We start from the raw sequence: 21435 nt of genomic DNA on the forward strand, positions 1-21435 counted from the left end.
GGGAGCTGCATCAGCCTCCTAAAACCCCCCCTCGCCTTGCTATCTCCTCGCCGTCCCACACCAGAGGTTTGACAGAAACATGTGCAAATTTCAAGAAGCAGTCTGAAATTTCCAGACGGGCAACGTCATTCATCTCTGTGCGAGAGGGAGAGAGAGAGAGAGAGAGAGAGATATCGTCTACCTACCCTGCAGCCAAAATAAAAACCCAGTGGGGGCTTTTGGAAGTCAAGACACTTTACATGCAAATTACTTTCAGGAGCACTTTGTAGTATAATGAAAGAAAATAGTAGAATTAAAAATAAGTTTTTCAGCTGGAATGCTGGATGATTTTACGCACCATTATATGTACAGCTGTGTGTGTGTGTGTGTCTTCCTTGCCTGTGCTTCCGTTTCATTTTCCTACAGGTGAAATGAGGCCGGTGATAAGACTGCAAGCAGGAATTGTGCTTCTGCTGTCTCACAATTTCCCATCGCAGTGGGACTGACCCACAGCAGACGCACCTTCAGATATTAAAAGATTATACCGGTCAGAGGTTACCAAGACTGTGACAAGTAACTGAGACATGAACAACAATCTGAGCGGGGATATATCTCATATTAGCTTCCCGCCGTGTCCCTTTTTATCGCACTCCGGTTGGAGAACACAGTTTGTAAGCGTCAGTCTGGAGTCTATTTTGGTTAGTGTGCGTTTGGTTTTAGCAGCTCGCTGAGGCTGTGTTCACAGCCAGGTTGTGTTTCCTACTTTACTTTGTCCAGCTGAGGAGCTCCTTGATGCTCGGAGGCCTTAAACTACACAAATAGCGTTATATTTTCGTTTTCTTTTAACACAACTGGTCAGCATTGTAGTCTTCGAGCTCCAGCAGCAATGATGATATTTAGCTTAAAATACGTCTTTAACAAAAAAGGTGTTGGGTCCACCTGATCTCGGTGAGGCATAGAGTTTCAGCAAGGGTCATAACGTTTCATTTGTTTTCGCAAATAAGGACAATGAGACGACCCTTTACTGTTTCAGTAGTTGATGGAGACCAAAAACAGAGCTAAGATGAGAATGAATATTGGACTTTATCAATTGAGAAACATAATAACTAAACAAGAGACAACAAACAGAACTACAAATACAATCAAAATGCTGGAATGGAGTGAAGCCATTAAAGGGTACTTGGACACAGAGTCACTCTGATTATATGCTGCAGAGTAAATGAGTGTTTGGCTTAGACAATAGCACAGGCATTTTGTAATTTGCTACTGGTTCATCAGTCCGCGGTGCCCAGAGACACAACTTTACTTAAGAGTCTTCACTCTGAGGTGACATGAAAGCCTGGAGGTCTGCAATTCAGCCCGCATTAAATCCTGCAGCACAAAATGAGTTGGTTAAACAAGAAAAAACTTGATTCCAAATGGTGACATGTGACACGACAAAACCAAAAACCAAACCCAGCAGGTACGCGAAGCTTCATAAAAAGCACAGCAACCCTTTATTTGTCAAAGATTACTGTCACTTCAGGAGTTAATTAGCTCTCTCTGTCAGAGATCCGTGTCTTGGCAGCGTATCATCGCACTTCAGTGGCCAAAAGAAAGCAATACAATTTCTGAAACAGAAATTTGATCAGCAGTAAAAAAAAAGTCCTACTTCTCTGCCTCTCAGCGTCTTTCTGCTAGAATTACACAATATGCAAATGTTAAGAATTAATTTCAAGTTTATTTAATTAAAACGCAGCCCATCTGTCACTTAAACTGTCCAATAAACGAGCTGGCGTCATGTCGCTCACTAACGCTTTTGTTCAAACTAAATGACACAAAAAGCTAAAATACACCAAAGTGAACTTTTGGGGTCGGGTCCGGACTAAAGCGAATGAACAGCAGGTGTGTGTTTGCACCTTCGCTGCTCAGACGGGGAAAAGGCTCCTGGTGTGGTTCACATGGCAACAAAACTCTCCAACCTCCAGAGGTCGGCCACACGGGAATCCTGGGAAGCTGGGCTGTCAGATCCGGCAGCCACTCAGGCGTAGTGTATGAGGTAGCGGGGGAAAAGAGCAACACACACACACACACACACAAGCACACACACGTGTTCACTCAAATTCCCAAAATCCATCAGCGATACTTCCCTTCCTGCATTACTGCCACACCACTCTGTGCCTGATTCCTGAGCTCCCTTCCTCCTCCTCCTCCTCCTCCCTGGCAGCCGTCTCAGTGTTTTACTCGGGTTAAACTGATACTCTTCAGGGGCCGGATGGGTGGCGAGGGCCCAAACTGGCAGGTTGGGAGCCAGGGTTTCAAGGGATGCAATTAATCTCGATCAAAATTCCCCTTTTAGGTGTGATTAGCAACGAGCTGGGCTAAGGAGAGAGGCAGAGCATTCCAGCAGCGGCACAGTCGTGCACTGAGACCGGGGATAATTTGTCCCGCTAACGAGGGTGTAATATTGATCAGGATGCAGACTGAGATCATACAGCGCCTCAGAAACATTTTCTCCTTCATATCGATTTCAAATGTTCGACCAGGTCACAGCTTCAGACAGCATCTGGTTTGGTTCAGGACAGTTTTAGTGGTATGGATGCCTAGAGCGGTCAATATTTAATAAACAAATGATTTGTTTTTTCATTTGTTCATGTATGTATATACACAATTTACAATTTCATATTATCTTATTAAGGTAAACCAGAACGGGGACATTTGCAGGATTACAGCAGCAAAGTGGATTTTTGGCCTATAGTTAGCCGGCTAGGTAGCTAGCATTTGCAGCCTTGTTAAGCTAAATACAAGGAATAGGTTTGTTACAGTGTACTATGTGGATTTTACAACAGCAGCTTCTTTTTTTTTCAAGGAGCCAACAGGTTCAATTTGAAGAATTTGGGAAATGCCAACGTAAACTAAAAACACATTTTTGAAAATAGGCAATTGAAATTAACAAAAGATGTGAATTAAATAAAAAATATGGCACCAATGAAATAACTCATTATCTCGAAATGTAGTAAATGTAGATTTTTCATAATTTCTAAAACCACTTGATCTACGTGATCTACTGTTTGTACACAATGTATTTATGGCAGTGTTTATTTCATATTTTTTTAAATGATCCGATATTGAACAGTGCGGGGCTCCAAGTAGAATAGTTCCTGTATGTTTATTATGAGTTGTTCTTAAGAAGGAGCCTGCGTTCTCTCTCGTTGCGTAATACTTGCATTTAGCGTGACGAAAAGCGTTATTTTTGTGCTTATGTTCTTTGTCTTTAGCTGAATACCGTGACTGTTCCCCCACAGGGATCAATAGGTTTTTTTGCTGGATCTCCCGTTGTGTTTGGATATTTGATTCTAAACCAAACAGTGAGCAGAACCAGAGAGAAGAAGCTCGGCGCATTCATTGCTTTGAATTCAGAGGCTTCCTCTGTGATAAAGACCCAAGATCCTTCTGAGCCTAACCTTCCGCGTCGACTCGCACTGAAGTCGTGCCATCAGTGCTCGGCTTTGATCACCACGTCAACAGCTATATCTCTCGCTCGCAAGAGCCAAAAGGTAGGAGGGAAGAGCGACGCGGGGACCCGTAGCCGGCGTTTTCAGCAATTAATAGGGCGTTCTACATCATTAGTCGGGCTGAGCGTTAATAAAGCGGAGTGTTTGAGCGGGGCCACAGGAGGTTATTTGAATGCAAAAGAGTCCAGGAGCCCTTCGCAATCCATCTCATAAATCTGACTGTGGACTAAATGTTTGATTCATAATCTCCTCGTAATGACTTTGCTGTCAGAATAGGTGTCAGAGTCAGATTTCAGCCGAATTGTGTTTGCATAATGCCGCAGGGCCTTTTAAGGGGAACTGCAATGACAAAAAGCCATTTAGGAGCCATCATGCTCCTAATGGCAAAATTCCCTCTGAAATCACATTGTTTAAGGAATAACTTATGGTGCATCACAACCAGCGGGTTCTAAGCTGTTTACTGGAATCCTGCTGCGTTTTGTTGTTTAGTTGTGTTTGTGTGGATGACAGCAGCTGACATTTAAACTCCGGTGCCAGCAACACAGATAAGTAGGGATATGTTTATTTATTTATTTCAGAATTTGATGTGATGCACCAAAAAATGGATTTATTTTCTTTTATCAAAAAAATAAATATATATATATATATCCTTGTGGTGGCATGTTCCCACTGCATGCGTTTTCACTGACGGTCAAACGTGGATGGTTGGAATGATCAAAGCCAGCAGTTGCTTACGTCAGCACTCGTATTCAGACTTTCACGTTTGCATTTGATTATCAATCAACACACTTGCAATCAGTGATTTCTCTGCATTGAAGTCAGATAAGATACATCATTTAAAAAAAAAAGTGCTAAATACGAGGTTGGGAGCATTTTGATTGCTCTCAACATGGCGACGCCTGATCCCGGCGGTTTGTGGCCAACGATTCACTGGAACAAAAACACTGACATGATATGATAATGAAACCCATAAAACACCAGATCCACTCTCAGTGGTTTCTGTGACATGAGAATTACTTTTAAAATACAGCGGAAACCTTCAGCGGACAAGTCCCCACGCATTTCAGAGCAGAGAATACTACTTATGGTTTTGAAACCTAATTTTATTTATTTATTTTTTTAATCATTCAAATTAGGTTGGATGGTCCATAATAAATGGTTCTGTGGTGTGATAAACTCAGATCACTTATTTATTTTTTCTTAAACCTGACTTTGGAGAACCCCTGACATTTCGTCTGGTGTCACCATGAGGTTGAGATTTTCAACTTGTTTATTACTTTGTTTTATCATCAGACACCTGCAAAGCTAATTCATTCCCACCAGCCTCAGCTGTATTTTGTGATTAGCTAATGTTAGCATGCTAACACACCAATTGCTAACCATTGCTGTGCACATGTAGGCCTCTTAAAATCCTCGTAGAACACCACGTAGAGACTCATGTGGTTACACATGGGACCAGGAACATGCAATCCTTCACACAGACACTTCTTTGGTAAAAAACAAAGATTGATGGATATCCTGTCACAACAAAGTTTCCAACAGTACATATTATGGGTTTTTTTTGCAGGTGTTGTCAACCTTGAGATAACTTTTGTGGTGCTAATATACAGAGGAAAGAAACGTCCCGCTGATGACTGAAGTGAATCAATGCAGAAAGCTAAAATGGCATCCCACGTAGAGGTTTTCACCGCTTTAAAAACACAGCGCAGCATTCGAGTGCAGGAAGTATGAAGCCACTGCTGTCGTTAGGTCCTGCATTCATATCCCGAATGCCTCTCAGCAGGGCAATTACTGCCAAGCTTGACAAAAAGGCGAGAGGAGAAGAGAAAACAGAAACTGCTGCTCACGGATTTATTTGCTAAAAAAAAAAAAAAAAAAAAAAAAGAGCTTTGTGCTCAATGATCTGAAAAAAAAAAAAAAAGAAATAGAAAGGAGCACCCATCTGATCTCCATCTACTCCATGATGCGAGGCTCCGTCTGAAGCGCCTGCCCGATGCGGGACTATCCAGTGCAGGTGATATGGAGATCAAATGGCCTGCCAGCCAGCCAAGGCGACCTGTGGCAGCCAGCGCCACCCCCAGCCGCCTGTTGAAAGGAGACACAATCCCGATAAATGTATTCCTGTCAACATTGCTGCGATGCCTTTTTAATACAGCCCCTGGAGGATTCAGGGCAAGAACAGCCTGAGTCAAACTCCATTTCTCTGTGCTGAAAGAGAGATGTGACAACAGCCTCGTGCAGGTCATGGACAGTCAGGGACTGTGTGGACGCAATGGAGGACGGATAAAGGCTGTTAAAGGTTATTTTTTGTTTTAACAGCTGAGTAAACCCAAACCAGCCTGAACAGAGTGGATCTGCCGCACCTTTCAAGCTCAAACTCCACCAGTTAGTGCGGTTTGATTGTTGAAGAGACGAATAAACCGGGCCAGTGCTTTTGAGTAACAGGCCAGCGCAAGTGTGGAAAGAGCAATTTAGGCTGCAGTCACACTTCCTGCACAGTTGGGTGAAACTTCAGTCTGAGCCACAGTGGGAAAGTTGGCTTTGTTGCTTTCTGTTGTCGGTTTGTAAACGTCACGCACGTAGCTGGGAAGTCCTGAAAAATCACCGGTTCTTTGGAACCAGAAGTGACCAGATTTGGACAAAAGGGAGGAGATGGGGACAAGCAAGGTTGGTGGGGGCAGGTACCATGAGAACAACTAGCAGCTAACGCTCCACAGTCTGAGCTGCATTCTCATACTTTCAGACTTCGAGGGGGCTTTAGTTTAAAAAACATCTCTATCCTTCAAGAAGCCTGAGGAAGTTCATTCACCTGGTGGCCGACAATCGAACGTCCTCTGTGTCATGCCCCCACATAACAGTAGCACAGCTTTCATGATGGGCCATCCATCGATTTTATGTCAGGGAGGTAACAATAAGGAATTGATTATGGAAGCCCCTAAGACCTTTTTAAGTTCAGCTAATCGTGTATAAGTTTCATTATGGGGTCACAAGCTCGTTTGTGGAGGCCACGCGGCCATTTTGCGAAGCAAAAAGGTTTGTGAAGTTTTGCAAAGCGCAGGTTTGAACATAAGGTGGCTCACAACTTTTGGGGCAAGTGCAGGGTCAACTGTGTCCCTCTGTGCTCTCTGTCTTCATCTGGCTGCCCTCAACATTTATCGACATGTAAAAGGTTACATCTGAGCGCAGAATATCGAGCCTCGCGAGCCAGGCTCGAGTAAGAAAGCCAGGCAACAAGGTTGGAAGAAGGAAGAAAGGAAGGAAGCATGCCGGCGGGCAAGACTTCCCTTCGTGTTTACTTGTCCGGGTGAAAATGTCACGCCGTTTTTATTGCCCACACAGAATCACAGAATATAAAAATGCACGCGTGCATAATATTGTGCACCAGACTCGACTGATGCAGGAAATCCCTGCATGATTATAGCCGAATTAGAGTGGGCCTGCTGTCGTGTGTTATTGGATTGTTAAATGATGTTTGTGTGTGTGTGTGTGAATGAATTATTATTTTAAAAGCCAGTAATTGAAGAGGTTTGGTGGGACCCCCTTCATAAAAGACATGCTATAAATAAAAGGCTTCCATTGGGTTTTAATGGAAAGTTTCAATGTACCAAGATGATTGCTGTTGTTTTAGAGATTATGTTGCTTCTGCAGAGGCTAATTACATCAACCTTGAGGCAGTCCACTGTACAGATATTGGATTTTTTTTTTTTCAATCTTTCATTTTTATTGTCTTTGATTTGGAGCAACCTTTATTTCTGTTTTTTAATGCTTTGCATTTTCACATCAATGGTTGTTTCCTCATAGTCACTTGATGATTGATTTTCATCTTTTGTTTAATGTAACTGAAGTTCCTCATAAGCCACTGTCTGTGTTTTATTACACTGGTACTAAGGGATTATTATAGTGAAAGTCAGTTCTATATGAGCCATTGCACACAGTGGGTCGGAAAATGTCTTTAAGAGCACATTAGCTGAACTCAAACGTGCACACGCGAGATCCACAACTTTTGCATTAGGTGCTCTCCGGAGTGTTTGCTCTGCCTGAGCTCAAAGAGCACCGGAGGTGCAGCTGCAGTCAGTGCAGATTACAGCCGACTGCCAGGTCTGGTTTCCTGCCAGCAGGATGCTTTGGAGCAGCCGAGCAGTGGCAGTTTACTGTTAGAGGGCTTTTCTTTATTGTGAATCACTGACAGCTCATATCAATAATCACACCCATCAGATTTGTGGGCGAAAAAAAAAAAAACTTCAGTGTAGCCCTTCAATTATTCCGTGCGTACACCCTTGACTGCACATGTGCACTCGCTGCGCCAGCATTACGTAGAGATGGATTTTCCCAGTGTGATGATCAGTGTCACTATTACTCGTTTTAAAAAGTAATTACTGTACATTACTGTACTTTACTAATTAATCATTAGCAAAAGGAATTACTCACATCACTTGTTAGATTACTTTCTTTAACCTACTCAGTCACCAGCTTCGCCAAATGTGCCTTTAAGCAACTCCACACTCGCATGTTAAATCTAAGTATAGAAATGAACAATGATACGTTGTGGTTCAACAAGCAGCCGTTTTGAGGAATTATTGCTGGACGTCAACAGCCAACGTTAACTAGCTTAGCACCCTCCAACTGTTGGCTGACCAGTGGCTAATGTTAGCAAGCCAGCTAAGAGGACACCGCACATAATTTAGACAAACTTTAGACAAATAACTGGAGCCACGTTTCTCCTGTTTTGGTGGAGGCTAACGTCCTGACACCCCAGCCCCCGCCTCAAGCTAGCTAACGCTTTCTGGTCGGACAGAAGACTAAGCTAACCCCGAAATTGCGGCCAAGTAATGAGGTGTATGTCTGAAAAGGGCTTGGATTTAATTGGTGTGCAACACATTTTAGGGGTTTCATGATGAAGTGGGCATATTGTGTGTTTTTTTTCACCTTCACTTCCAACACTTTCACACAATAACAAGCACACGTTCAACCTGCTTTAGACTACTTGTAAGAGCCAGTTTGTATTCTTCACAGTTTTTTTAATTTTATGTTTATTGCAAAAGTATGTGCGTTATGCCCTTTAGAATGTTTACCATATAATAGAGGTAATTAGTAAAGGTAATTGGTCATGTTGTAAAATGTGCTTCAAATGTGTGTTTTGCCCTATGAAGATAAAGGCTCCTCTATTCTGTCCTGCTATTGGATAATATTTGGTTGACTCCTTTAAGTAGGTTTTCAGTGCTCGTTAGGTTTTGATGGAGCAGGATGTGGAGCAACAGTTTTTCTGACCGCAAATTATAGACCGCAGATTAAAGACTTTTTAGTTATAGCCAGCAGAAGGTCAATGTTTTAGTACTCCAGTTATTGCATAAGGACTTTGTTTATTTTTGGTTTACATGGAATAAAACTACTTTTTACTACGAGCGACGAGCCTCATCCTTGGACAGCTAACAAGACAAGTTTAGCCTGCAAGAGCACACGGTGGTCTACGCGAGTCAGAAAACCTTTTCATCCTGCAAGAAGTGGCCAAGAAGGATGGTAAAATAAGCTGCCACTTCACTACTCATACCAGAGTGATGGTCATGGACAAACATTTGGTACTGCATGTTCACAGTCGCAGATTCAAACCGTTTGAAACATGCGGTTAACATTGTAAACTGAAACAAAACAGCAACAAAAGTACTTGGTTATGTTTAGCGGTCTCATGGGTGAATGCCTGTGTTTTTTTTAACCATCCACGACCCAAACCTCTTCCCTGTGTGGTCTCATTTGAAAGCCTATTTGTAATAAGTCAATATTACACATAATCAACAACAAAATAAGTTTTCATCCAAACTCACAACGTGTAATTCACAATGCTGTCTCTTCTACGAGAACGTAATTTTTAGGAGACAAGGCTGGCTTGTTTTTGGCACCAAGTCACCTAAAAGTTGCTGTTTGGCCATGAACCAAGTCTGATGCTAGCAATAAATGAAGCCCAATTTCTTTTAGCAGAGTCATGTGCTTTAGGGAACATCACGTACTGTATGTTGTATATAAGCCTTTTTCATAATCCAGTTCATTTAATATCAATACTTTTAAATCTTTCCATTCTAGTTAACGCCCCCCCAACAAGAAGAACATTGTAATATTCTGAATATTATAACTCAAGTTTGACTGAAGATCACATAACATTATAATTACCATTATGTACTCGTGCTCTATAACCGTAAATTATATTTTCAGAGGCAGCGGGAAAAAACTTTGAGGTCATTGCAGGTTTCGCACATTTAATTACCAAATATTTCTAGGTGACATGGCCGCTCACTTCAGTTATCTTTCAGTGAGCTGGTGCCTCTTTGGCAGCTTTGTTTTCCTTGTTTTGAAATTCCTAACCCGCTTCTACAGCGAGTTGTTAAGGACTCACTTTCTCTCAAAGATCCCTGATTGCCTACAGCAACAAGGCTGTCACAAGTTATATTTGAGACCGCTAATGATTAGCTTGGTATAATCACGGCCTCTTGGGACTCTTTATGTTGCAAATAATGCCAAACAAAACTGCTTAATTAGGGATATGATTGACTATTCAAACTGTAAATGAATATTTATTGCTCACCCTTACTGCTGGAAGATCATTTATGACCATAATGTAAAAATAAATGTTCTCTGAACTACAGACTTGTTCCATACAGGGATTATTAATGTAATCGTATTTCAGATCTTACATTTATCATTCCGTTATTGCAGTCAAGGCGTTTTCTTATTTCCAAGCCATCTCCACAGGTTACTACCACTGTAAGAATAAATATAATCCCATTTCGATTCAAGTCAGCAAAGAAATCTTCCTTTTATTCCACCAAAAACTCTGTTCCGAGTTAAAGAAAATTGGACTTATTCTCTGGAGTTCGACCATCTGAGCTGTAATCAACATTCCTCCAAACCAAACATCCCACATCTCATTTCAGCAAATGATGTGCTGACAAATAATACACAGGGTACAAATGCATTTACATATAAATTAAACCCTAAACCCAGCGATGGCTGCACAGAAACGTTGCGTTATGAGTCAATAATTTAGACTAATGACTGCAATAATAGCGGGGTTTCTGTGAAACAATGTAAGTGGGATATCATTTGCCTATAGCATGTGTTCCCAACATCCTGACATCAGTCTCGTGTGCTTTATTTCCTCAACAGCTCACAGAATAATGTGCCACAGACAAGATGAGAGCTGACTGCAGAGAGCTCTTCTCATTTTTAAGCATATTATTGATACAACTTTGAGAAGTTTTATATGTATATATAAAAAAAATGGCTTACTGTTAACATCTTTATTAATATCTTGTCAGGAAGCGTAGAAACGTGGCCTCGTTGACTCTCACGTTCACACATCTCTTGAAAAGGCTCGAAGTCACAGCTTTGCTATTACGCTAACAGTGCAAACATCATTAATTATAGGCTTTTATCATAATAAGGTGACATCTATAAATCACCTCACATTAAAGTTCCATACTTGACTAGCAGGTTACACTTTGACAAGTGAGGTGTTAACGAGCTACAAACTTGTGGAAGAAAAACAAGACTATTAATAAAGACTTCTCCAATGTGATATCCAATGTTTAAAAAATACTGATGCCACGATGTACCCAACAATATATATGCTTTGTTGGGAATTTGGCCCAACAAGGGCTTACCCAGTATGTGAATACGTCTCTGAGGTCTTTGTAAGGTGATAAAATGCCAACATTGTGTTTCCAGCTTATTGCAGTCTCCCCACAAAAATGATGAATAATACACCCATCAAAGTTTTTACTATTGTTCAGTTAACAGTCTTTCAGTTAGAATTTTCATTTTTAAACTATGATTTTAACTCAGGGTCCACTAACTAGCTTTTTCAGGAGCTTTCAGTCGCATCTCATGATCTTCACCACAGTCAGCAAAATGAAGCTCTAGCGTAAGTTCAGTCAGGAAGACGATACTCTTGCGTGCCTAAGCCCGTAGTTTATTTCTCAGACATCTGCCATTCACTCCTCACACATGCTCACTCATTGTTTCCTTGCTGTCATTGTCCGGGGCTGTCAATCATGATATCAGCTGTCTCTTTTTAAATAAGATTGTCTGTTTACCTTCAGTACATTCATGCTGCTGTTACACACCCCTCCACCTTCCCATCTCCGCCCAGTCTTTGCAGATTCATCATCACATATCAGCCACCGCCACCACCAGTGTCTGGACTCCACGGGGGGGGGGGGGGGGGGGGGGGGGATTCATCTTGCTGCTTGACGCCCCTCCATTACAAATCTTCCTGTAGAGTCCAAAAGACAAAGACTCTGTCAAGACTTTATCATCACATATCATCTGTTAATAATAAACCATTATCTTTTCTAGTAAGCTAGAAAGTGGACCTTGATTTAACATTACTGAGTCCAAAAGCGGTCCACTGTTGCAGACACTGTGAGGGGCTTAAACATGTCTGCCAGTGGGGGTGCGTATCAACAGCTTGAAATCACACAGAGGGGCGAGTGTCTGTGTAAACTGCACTGATACCAAACAGAACTTAAAGCTCAGCCCTGTAAGTGAGAGCCCAAAGTATGTTTTGTCAGCTAAACAGGAGATAATTTAGTGGTGTGAGATTCACAGTCCACCGGGTCACTGTGGAGCTTTTGTGCTGCTCCTCTTCTAATGAAACTGTAAACTGACCCCCGGGGACCTCCTGCCACATCGATTGATTGCAATTTTCCCTCCCTTGCAATTGTAGGCTGCTGTAGATTTACCCCCACTGTGGATATGCTTGTGCATGATTAGGTTCACTGTAATGAAAAGTCATTTAAAAACAAAAAAAAAGCACAAGGCCTATTCTGAATGCACCTCTACTGCTTCCACCTCTTCCTCCCCAGCTGTGCCTTCACTTCCTTTTCACTCTGCGAAAAAGGTTAATGTGTTTTCCCCTAAAGCAGCCGTGTGCTGGGATATTTCTCAAACTTTTTTTTAAAGCGTCCTGACGGCCGATCAGATCCCGATCTCCTCTCCGGGCCATGTGCTGCAGCATATGTTTCGCAGGCCTTTTTGATAACGCCAATTCTTCCCGTTTTGTTTTAACGCCGTCGTCTCATCAGCCAGCTCCTCAGCCTCGGCGCACGAGGAACTGTCGGGTTACAAGTGCGTTGCATAAAATTGGAGCAAATTGTGGTATCGCCTTTTGCGAGCACCTGGACATTTGAGTTACATTCATCATCCGCTTAATGCAAATGTCTGAATATCTAGTTTAAAAACTGCCTATTCCTCTCGCCAACAGCTGTCCTTTAATCCGCTGAAAGCTAACTCGCCATCAAACCGCCGCCTTCAAAGTGCAGTGCTAGCATCTGTATCAGATGGATTTTTTTTTTTTTTTTTTTGGGGAAGGAAGATGCTGCTTCAGGAAATCATTTGTTTCCTTTTTGCAATCCACCCCTCCGCAGGACCTTCACATGCCCAGCAAAGGCAATCGTTAAGAGCTTATTTTTTTTCCTGCCGCCATTAAGGTCTAATATATCAGTTGTGCAGTCAATTGTACTTGACAGGCAGCTTCTTGAACTTGAACTGGGTCATCTGGTGACAGATAACATGGCCTGTTTGTTCAATTTCCTCCCTCTGCAATGGCATTGCTGTGAAGTGAGTTATTATAAATCACTGTGGATGCGTTCATCATGTATCTTGTCAGAGGCGGGGAGAGCGCTGCGGTGCATGTGTGTGTGTGTGTGTGAAGGGGAAAGAGCGATAGTACAGTATGTGGAAAGGAAAAATGAGAGAGGACAAATAGGACGGGGTAACAACTTCAGCATGTGTGCAATTTATTTCAGTTTGTGTGCGTATTCTCAGTCAGCGTCCCTGAGTCCATTTATGCTGTGTGTTTACATCTGGGGTGCGAACGAGAGAAAGAGAGGTTATTGTCTGAGGTGGACAGCAGATTCTGGGGGAGGACGCCAGATTAGTTGGCAACGCTGTCCTCATTCTTCAGCCACACTGCAGGGTGTGATATCACGACGTGTGCTGCTTTGATCTAAAAGTAATAATCTCCGGCTATTTTATATCAATGCATTTGTTTTACTGCTCTGTATGAGTGGTTGTATGCAACACAGCGTGTTCCTTATCAAGAACATGAACTGCTTGTTTCTCTTTATACGTTTCTTCTTCTTTGGTCTCTGCTTCTGTAAAACTGCCAGACTTTATCTACACATTAAAAACAATTCTTCTGTCACACTGACTGAATCAGAGAGCAAAAAAAAAAATTACTTTTTCAGATTGTTGATTTCTCTGTTTGCAAGATTAGTTTTGTTACCCTTCTTCCCTGTTAAAAGTATATCCATCTTCTACTTTCAATTGCTTTTTTTGTTTTATGTTAAATAAATCTTCCAAAACCCTGAATTAATTTTCTGAGTTTGTAAAAAAAGAAAGAAAAAAGGTGAGACATTTAACTGAAACTAATTGATTGCTCAACTAAATCGTTAAAGCTCAAATTATATATATTGAATATGTTCGTTCGATTATTATTATTTATCATATTTTGAAGTTAAGTTAAGGTCAGTTATGTTTTATTTTTTATGTAAAAAAGTAACCAGTAATCCTAGCTGGCAGATACATGTAGTGAAGTAAAAAGTACAATATTTCTCAGTGATTTTCTAGCGTTGGAATGAAATAAAGTACTGATATTTCAAATATGTATTTGAGTACAGTACTCCAGCACTGTAAAGCACAGGTGGAGCTAATAAGCCTAACGACTGATGGCTCTGCTCCTGCACTTCTTCCAGCGCAGTAACTAATTAGGTCATTAGTTGCACCTGAGTTCGACCAGTAACAATGTCTGCTGTAAAAAAACAACTCTGCTCGACTTATTTTGTCACTGCACATGTTTAACCAGGCTCTTGGAGGTAAATACCCAAATGTAACATGTATATCTAACTTTTTCTCTTCTTAGGAACATGGTATTTATAGAGATTCGTTTTATCAGGCTGGACGTCAGCTCCTGCCAAGGACACAAGTCAGATGCAAACTGCCCACAGTGTTTGATGCGATTGAAGTGGTCACAGTGGAGAGCCTCCTCCAAGGCCAACTTGGATGAAGGATGTGTGGAGCTTTTGGGAAAACAGAAAATCAGTGACAAGAAAACTCTCCACTGTGCTCTTCTCAAAACGCACAACATCCCTTTAGCATTATTTAAGTGACAGACGTATATCCTGTGGGTTTCCTGAAGAAAGGGGGGGGGGGGGTCAACCAAGCATGGGGGACCGGGGGGGAAGGGATTTCACTTTCGGCGTATCGGTTTTTACGCTCGGCGAGGCGCAGTTTTGATTTTGACTGGCTAACGATTCTGTCAATCAAGCTCACGTCACCCCCACTCAATTCTCTGGACTATGACGCGTCGAAGGAGGTCTCAGTCACTCAAATCGACCAATCATAGACGAGGATGGTCCGGTCTCTACTGATATGAGGTATCGTAGAGCTCTGGGTGAACACAGACGGCTACAATATTTATTTCCTGATTCAACAAAGCTGACAGTCTCGTGGGGAGGGGAGGGGGGAGCTGCGCTCATGTGATTGGTTGAAAATGAGGCGGACATCTGATTGGCTACAGATAGGTTCACGTTGAAAAAAATGCATTTGCGAATCCAGCGACGGCAGAGCAGTCTCAAAATACCCACAAACAAATGTGTAGCAATCCACAAACAAATACATACAAATCCACAAACAAATACATACCAATGCAGAAATATATTTGTGATTTTTTTTTACATTTATATAAATCGTAATTTATTTATTTGTGCATTGGAATGTATTTGTGAATTGTTCTGCGTGCATTTGTAAATCGAATATATTTGTAAATCCTTCTGTGTGCATTTGTAAATCGAATATATTTGTGAATTTTTCTGCGTGCATTTGTGAGTCTTTCTGTGTGCATTTGCAATTATTGAGACTGATCTGACCCCATAGGTGGAGACCATTTTCAGAACTTGTCCGTAACCAAACCAGATTAGGATTTATAAGACTTAAACTAATATCGGTTATGCCCACATGACCGATCTGTTGGAATTTATCACAGATCTATGAAGAATTTGAATTTATAATGTCTTTATGGTCCGTTTAAAAAAGTTTCAATTTATTAACTTTCATGTAATTGTTTATTTTTATTTAGATTAATACAATTTCCTTTATTTAATTTTCAAAATCTTTGTCTTTTATTGTATCATCATTAACAATACGTATTTGATCGGGTTATTTTATTACTATTGTGCTTTCTCGGTCATTCTTAAAATCCCTTGCTGCTGTGTACCTCTCTAATATTGATTGTGGTGCCCTCTTTGCATTATACACACATCATAAAGTGTTGGAACTAATATACTACACCTCCTATTTTGTAGTTACACATAGTAATCAAACTGTCAGCTTTGGACAGTTTTATTCAAATGCTGCTTAGTCCTAATTCAGAAGATTTTTACAAACCAGTTTTCACAAAAGGTTTGAATTGACTGGAGGAGTACTAAGGAAGAGAAACTGACAGATTTCACGCCATGTAATCACGCCAAAAAAGATTTAGACTGGAAGCCTGATTCAGCCTTGCTACACGGTGTATTCTCAAAGAACCCTTGAAGCTGATTGCTGCTCATCATTAACCGACAACAATGCAGGGCCCTCTTCTGACATCCTCAATGTTCCAGTGTGGTCTTGGTAACTTAATGATCAGAGCAGAAGGAATCCATCAAAGCTGCACGCTTTCCCTCAAACATTTTCAGAGACCGACAACTTATTTTTTTTCTAGAAGAGAAACAACACCCAACAGATTGTGCGAGAGGCCGACTGAAACAATTCACTTCATAGGACACGGCCGAACCAAAAAACACGAGCTGCACAAACCGAAGGATGAAAAAAAAACACGTGAACACATGAAGCCCGGCCGCTCGGGAAATCAAAGCAGCCCTCGTTTCTTCTCATTAGCTTCTCAGATTCCTGAGACGGAGCTACCTGTACATCACAGCAGGCCCGGTGAATGAGCGAGACGCCAATTTGTCTTGACATGTTAAGTTGCGACTCGATCGGATTACGAGACGCAGCGCCGTTAATGGACGAGCTGAGCGTTCGTCTTACTACACTGAAGGCTGCACCAGATTCAGTTACCAACAGGAGCCTGTGACCTTGCCGTGCCCATCACTCAGCGATTTGTTGACAACAGCCAGATTTGAACCCAACAGCAGTTGAGACTTCACGAAGGAATCACCTCATTTTACTTTCTAGAAATCCTTTTGTCTTCTATCACAGGGGACTGCGGTCTTAAAAGAACATTTGGAAAGGTCCAACACTGCAAAAATACCCTCTCAAATTGAAGTGAAAACATTTTAGATAAGAGTATCAAATGTGGCTTAAGTGCAGTAAGTGATTTGCACTTGATACGATTTAAAAAAAAAAAAAAGTAAGGCTGTCCAGCTAATGTCTTAATATAAGATCCAAAATACACCATGAAATTTGGTACTGACTTTACTTCTAACGATTATTGTATTGGATGTTTAATGATGCTCGCCATGAAATGTGGTATAGTCATGGTCTCCAGAGGATGAACCCCACTGACTGGTGATCCCCTGAGTTTTTCTCTCGTGCCACCAGCAGGTCAAAGAACTCTCAGCATCTACTAGATGGATTGGGACATTAATTCAGATATTTGTGGATGCATGAGGATGAATCTCAATGATTTGAAAATGGCAGTAGACTTTTTTTGCTTCAACTTATCATTATGAAGTAAATGTTGATTGCAAAACATAACGGCCAAAATAAAGGGTTGATTAACGGCACAAAGGAAATGCATAAACAAAAACCAGATGCGAATAGGTCTTTTGTTTCTCACGCTAACTTGGGAATGCTACAGGACAGGGACTTGGTACAAAATGTGTCCAAATACTTGCATAACGAATGACAAGGTTTGTTGTACTTTGTGTTTCGTGCAAATTAGCAAGTGGGAGCATGCTAACACCTTCAACTAATATGGTGCACATGGACATCACAAACATTGTCACGGTGAGCATGTTAGCATGCTAACAATGACATGTTGCAACTGTTGGCAACTGCCAATGCCTTTCAGTTCCACTAGCGTAGCTTGGATTATTTAAAAAAAATCAAATCTTTGATGGCACATTTGACCAATAATGGTGGTCAAACCAGCATGGCCTCATTCCCAGGGTGTCAAATACCGACGTTTGTCCTGACCTGGCGTTCGTATGTAACAAGTTGATAAAGAGAACAGGATGTTAAAACTCACACTAAAAAGAGAGACTACGTAGCTTCGGAAAGAAGAAATATCTTTCGTAGTTTTACTGTGAAACATTTTCTCAGTAAGACCTTTCCTCGGATAAAAACATACAGAATAAGAAATTCAACTTCACATGTCAGGTTGGAAGAATTCACCTGGCTAATATATGCAGTTAGTGCTATTGCCAGCTGTCCCTTTATATCAGCCGTTCAACCAGCTTATGATAGTGCTGCCCTCGGTGCCCTGTTCCAGTTGTGAGGAAAGCTGTCGCATGAAGCTCGTCAAGGGCATTTCTGCTGCCTGCACCCCAGCTCCACATTCCTCTTCATATAAGGTATAATAAGTTTCGCACATTTAACAAATACAAAATTTACCAGCAACATAAATGTAACTTTGCTTTATAAATAAAGACGAAGAAGCAGATCCGCCCACTCTGAAAGAAACTCAATTTTCCAACCCTCAAATAGCACAACAACAACAACACCAGCACAGGGACGAAATATTTTCAGTGATGAGGTAAAATTTTATTACAAAGGCTCGGAACAAAACTAATTACTATGATTACACGAATATGTCACCTTGTTTATGTGATTGCTTTGCAAGCCCTTCAGTGAAATCAATTTTCATGGTTTAAATTGAATCCCTTAATTAAGAGGAGTTCTTTCCGTGTTTCAGCAGCCGTTGCATTGCATTGATTGATGTCTGGTTTAGCGATCACCGCAGGGAAACAGCAGCGAGGCGGCTAATGCTGCATGAAAAACGTAGACTGGAGCAGACAAAGCAAAACGCGAGAAGAAGTTCTGCCTGGGGTTATGTTATTAAATGATGCCTCTGCGTACGGGTGTGTGTGTGTGTGTGTGTGGGCATGTGCCTTGTCTGCACCTGTGTGTGATTGTGTTTGTGCAAACCCATGCCGCGAGATATATTCAGTTATAATGATCTTGGCGTGGCATCTGGTACTTTTACTGTACGTTGTCATTTCATCAACACTAGAAACACCGCAACCTGTTAAAAACTGCAAGAACATAGTGTGAAAATGAAGCTATTGTAAATGACAAAGACGTGCTGTCACGTCTCTATTAATTATGAAGCTCCTTTGGGTTTTTTTAAAAGATTAGATTCATCTGTTGGTGTTCTGGGAGCCGACTGTTCCTTAACAACACCTGCATTTGATTCATGGAACTACAGCCTCTCAGTTAGAGGTGATGGGATACTTCTCTCTGTGTTAATCAAGGAAACTTTGTTGTGGAGTTACCAAAAATGACTCAAAATGTGCAAAAATAAATGGTAGAAAATAGATTTGAAGCAGAAACAATATGCTTTAGGTTGAGTTTAAATGCAAATAACAAGTTGTTACATGGCCTGTGTAGACAGCTTGATTGATACAAACCTGCATTCTTTCTAATGGCCAGCAGGGGGCGACTCCTCCGGTTGCAAAAAAGTAACACTTCAGTTAAAAATCAGTTCACTTGATTTATTACCTCAGTAAACATTGTTGGCTAGTTTCAAGTCTTCTTCGATACAACATGATGTTTATTTGGTAAATTATGGTCCCAATTATAGTAAATAGACCATAAAGCAAGGTGTGCTTAAGGGTGTGGCTACCTTGTGATTGACAGATCGCTACCATGGCGTTGTCCGGTCTGGGAGTTGTTTTCTCTGCCAACTTTAAACATTTCACTGTGTTTTTAAAGTTGATGGAAGTTAATTGGAACATTTTGGTCGCCTAAAAGTGTCTTATTCAGTGTTCGGTTGTACCTCTGGTTCCAAAAAAACAAAGATGGCGATTGCCTAAATGCCGAACTTGAGGCTTCAAAACCGTAGTCCACAAACCATTGTGTGACGTCACAGTGACCACGTCCACCTCCTACCCACAAATAAATTAGTGGCTAATCTGTCTAAATTGTTTACAACCTGTATGTTCATTTGACCACTCTTTTTTTCTTCCAAGATCTCGATTTATTTTAGCCAGTATTTTATCTTAACTGACAGAGCCAATGGTCAGATCTCTAAAAATAAAACCCGAGATGTTAAAAATCATAGTTAAACCATTTGGAGTTTTGGGTAAAAAGTCGACTAGTCGATAGAATCGCCGTGAAATTTGGTGCAGACTTTCATATTCCGCTCGGGATGAATTTTAATCACTTTAATAATAACTTCTCATCCAGCACCATCGGGTCAAAATGTAAATTCATCCAATACTTTGTGTTCACAGCCAATAAGCAAATGATAAACTACGGATGAACACGGTGAACAACATGTACTATTGTAGTATGTAAGATAACACACAATTACCTGTCTCTATCCACATCTATCTCTGTTTACATCTAGTAATCCTGCTGTGTAACCTTCCCTCGCACGGAAAACCATGAAAACGGAATATATTAAATCTGATTTGTTCGAGTGATAAAGTCATCCATCAGATCAGACTTACAGAAGTGTGGATGCATGTTAAGCTTGTCCAGACACAAATTTTGCCTGAATAACAGCAGCATAACATTAACATGAATCGGCTCCAAAAGATGATTTATTGCACAGCTGCACAACAACAGTTGTGTGTTGGAAACAAAGCAGTCGGCCCTAAATTATTCATGAGATATAATAAGAGGATAGTTGCCGTACAGGGTGTTTGTCGGTGAGGGTCGGACTTGGGGAAGATGGAGCAGAGAAGAGGGAACTCTTGTGTGCAGAGTGAACATCTTTCAGTGAGATGGAAATGGAGAGTTAAAGAGTGAGAAAAGTGCGATTACCGTGTTCCACACGGAGCCTTTCACAGCAAAAGAAAGATTTTCTGAGACCTCCGCTTTCTCTTGCTCCGGGGAGCCCGTTTGTAGTGTAATGTTATTCTGGCCCGTGGACACGTGGAGTTCTGCCACAACAAAAGGAGACCCCTTCCAGGGGAGGAGAGAGAGAGGCGCCTTTCAAACGACATATATTAAACGTCTTCTTTTGCCGCTCTCACCTTCTGGGTTGTGCTGGTCCTTTGAGTTTGCTTCAAGTCCACAGGCGACAGTACTAACAAGGCTCCCTGCTGGTCCCTGGTCACGCTGTATTTACCTCACTGTCACTGCAGCTTGGCGGTCTGCACAGTGTGTAAATACGTTGATGACAAAAAAAACCAAAAAACTAAAAACTAGTGAGTCACACTTCTGCAGCAGATTATTTGGATTAATCTCCAAAGGACTGCAGCCACTTACGAGGCTGTTCGGATGGTTTGTATCGAGAGAGAAAAATAGTTCAAACACTACAGTGACACAGCAGATAGTTCCAGTTCAAAGAATTGAACATTTCCCTCTCTAGGCTTGTCAACACCAAAAATACCGCAGGTGTCTCGAGGTGTTATGTAATTCTTCTTTCTTTCAGTTTCACCAGTTGGTCTGCATTTTATGTACAGTATTTTATTTACACATGCTGCAGCGTCCTCTTAACGTCCCAGTAGAGCGTGAGACTCTCAAGGGACTGCAAGGCAAGACAGCAGAGGGCATCATTATTCTACACTTTTGTTGCCTTGCTAGCTTAGCTACTGACAACTGTGAGAAGCTAATCATCATGTCCATACAGCGTTACTTTTCTTTTTGCAATTGTTGATTAGAGACGGTAGAAATATGCTGCACCCAGCGTCATATTTCAGCGCTACAACTTCTTTGGGCAAAGGGGGCGATGCTACTCTATCATACAACGACGGCTTGAGTGGTGATATGTAGTCAATATATTGTTGCCGTTGACATGAAA

The sequence above is a fragment of the Pholis gunnellus genome (genome assembly GCF_910591455.1).
Source record: "Pholis gunnellus genome assembly, chromosome: 22".
NCBI classification, from domain to species: Eukaryota; Metazoa; Chordata; class Actinopteri; order Perciformes; family Pholidae; genus Pholis; species Pholis gunnellus.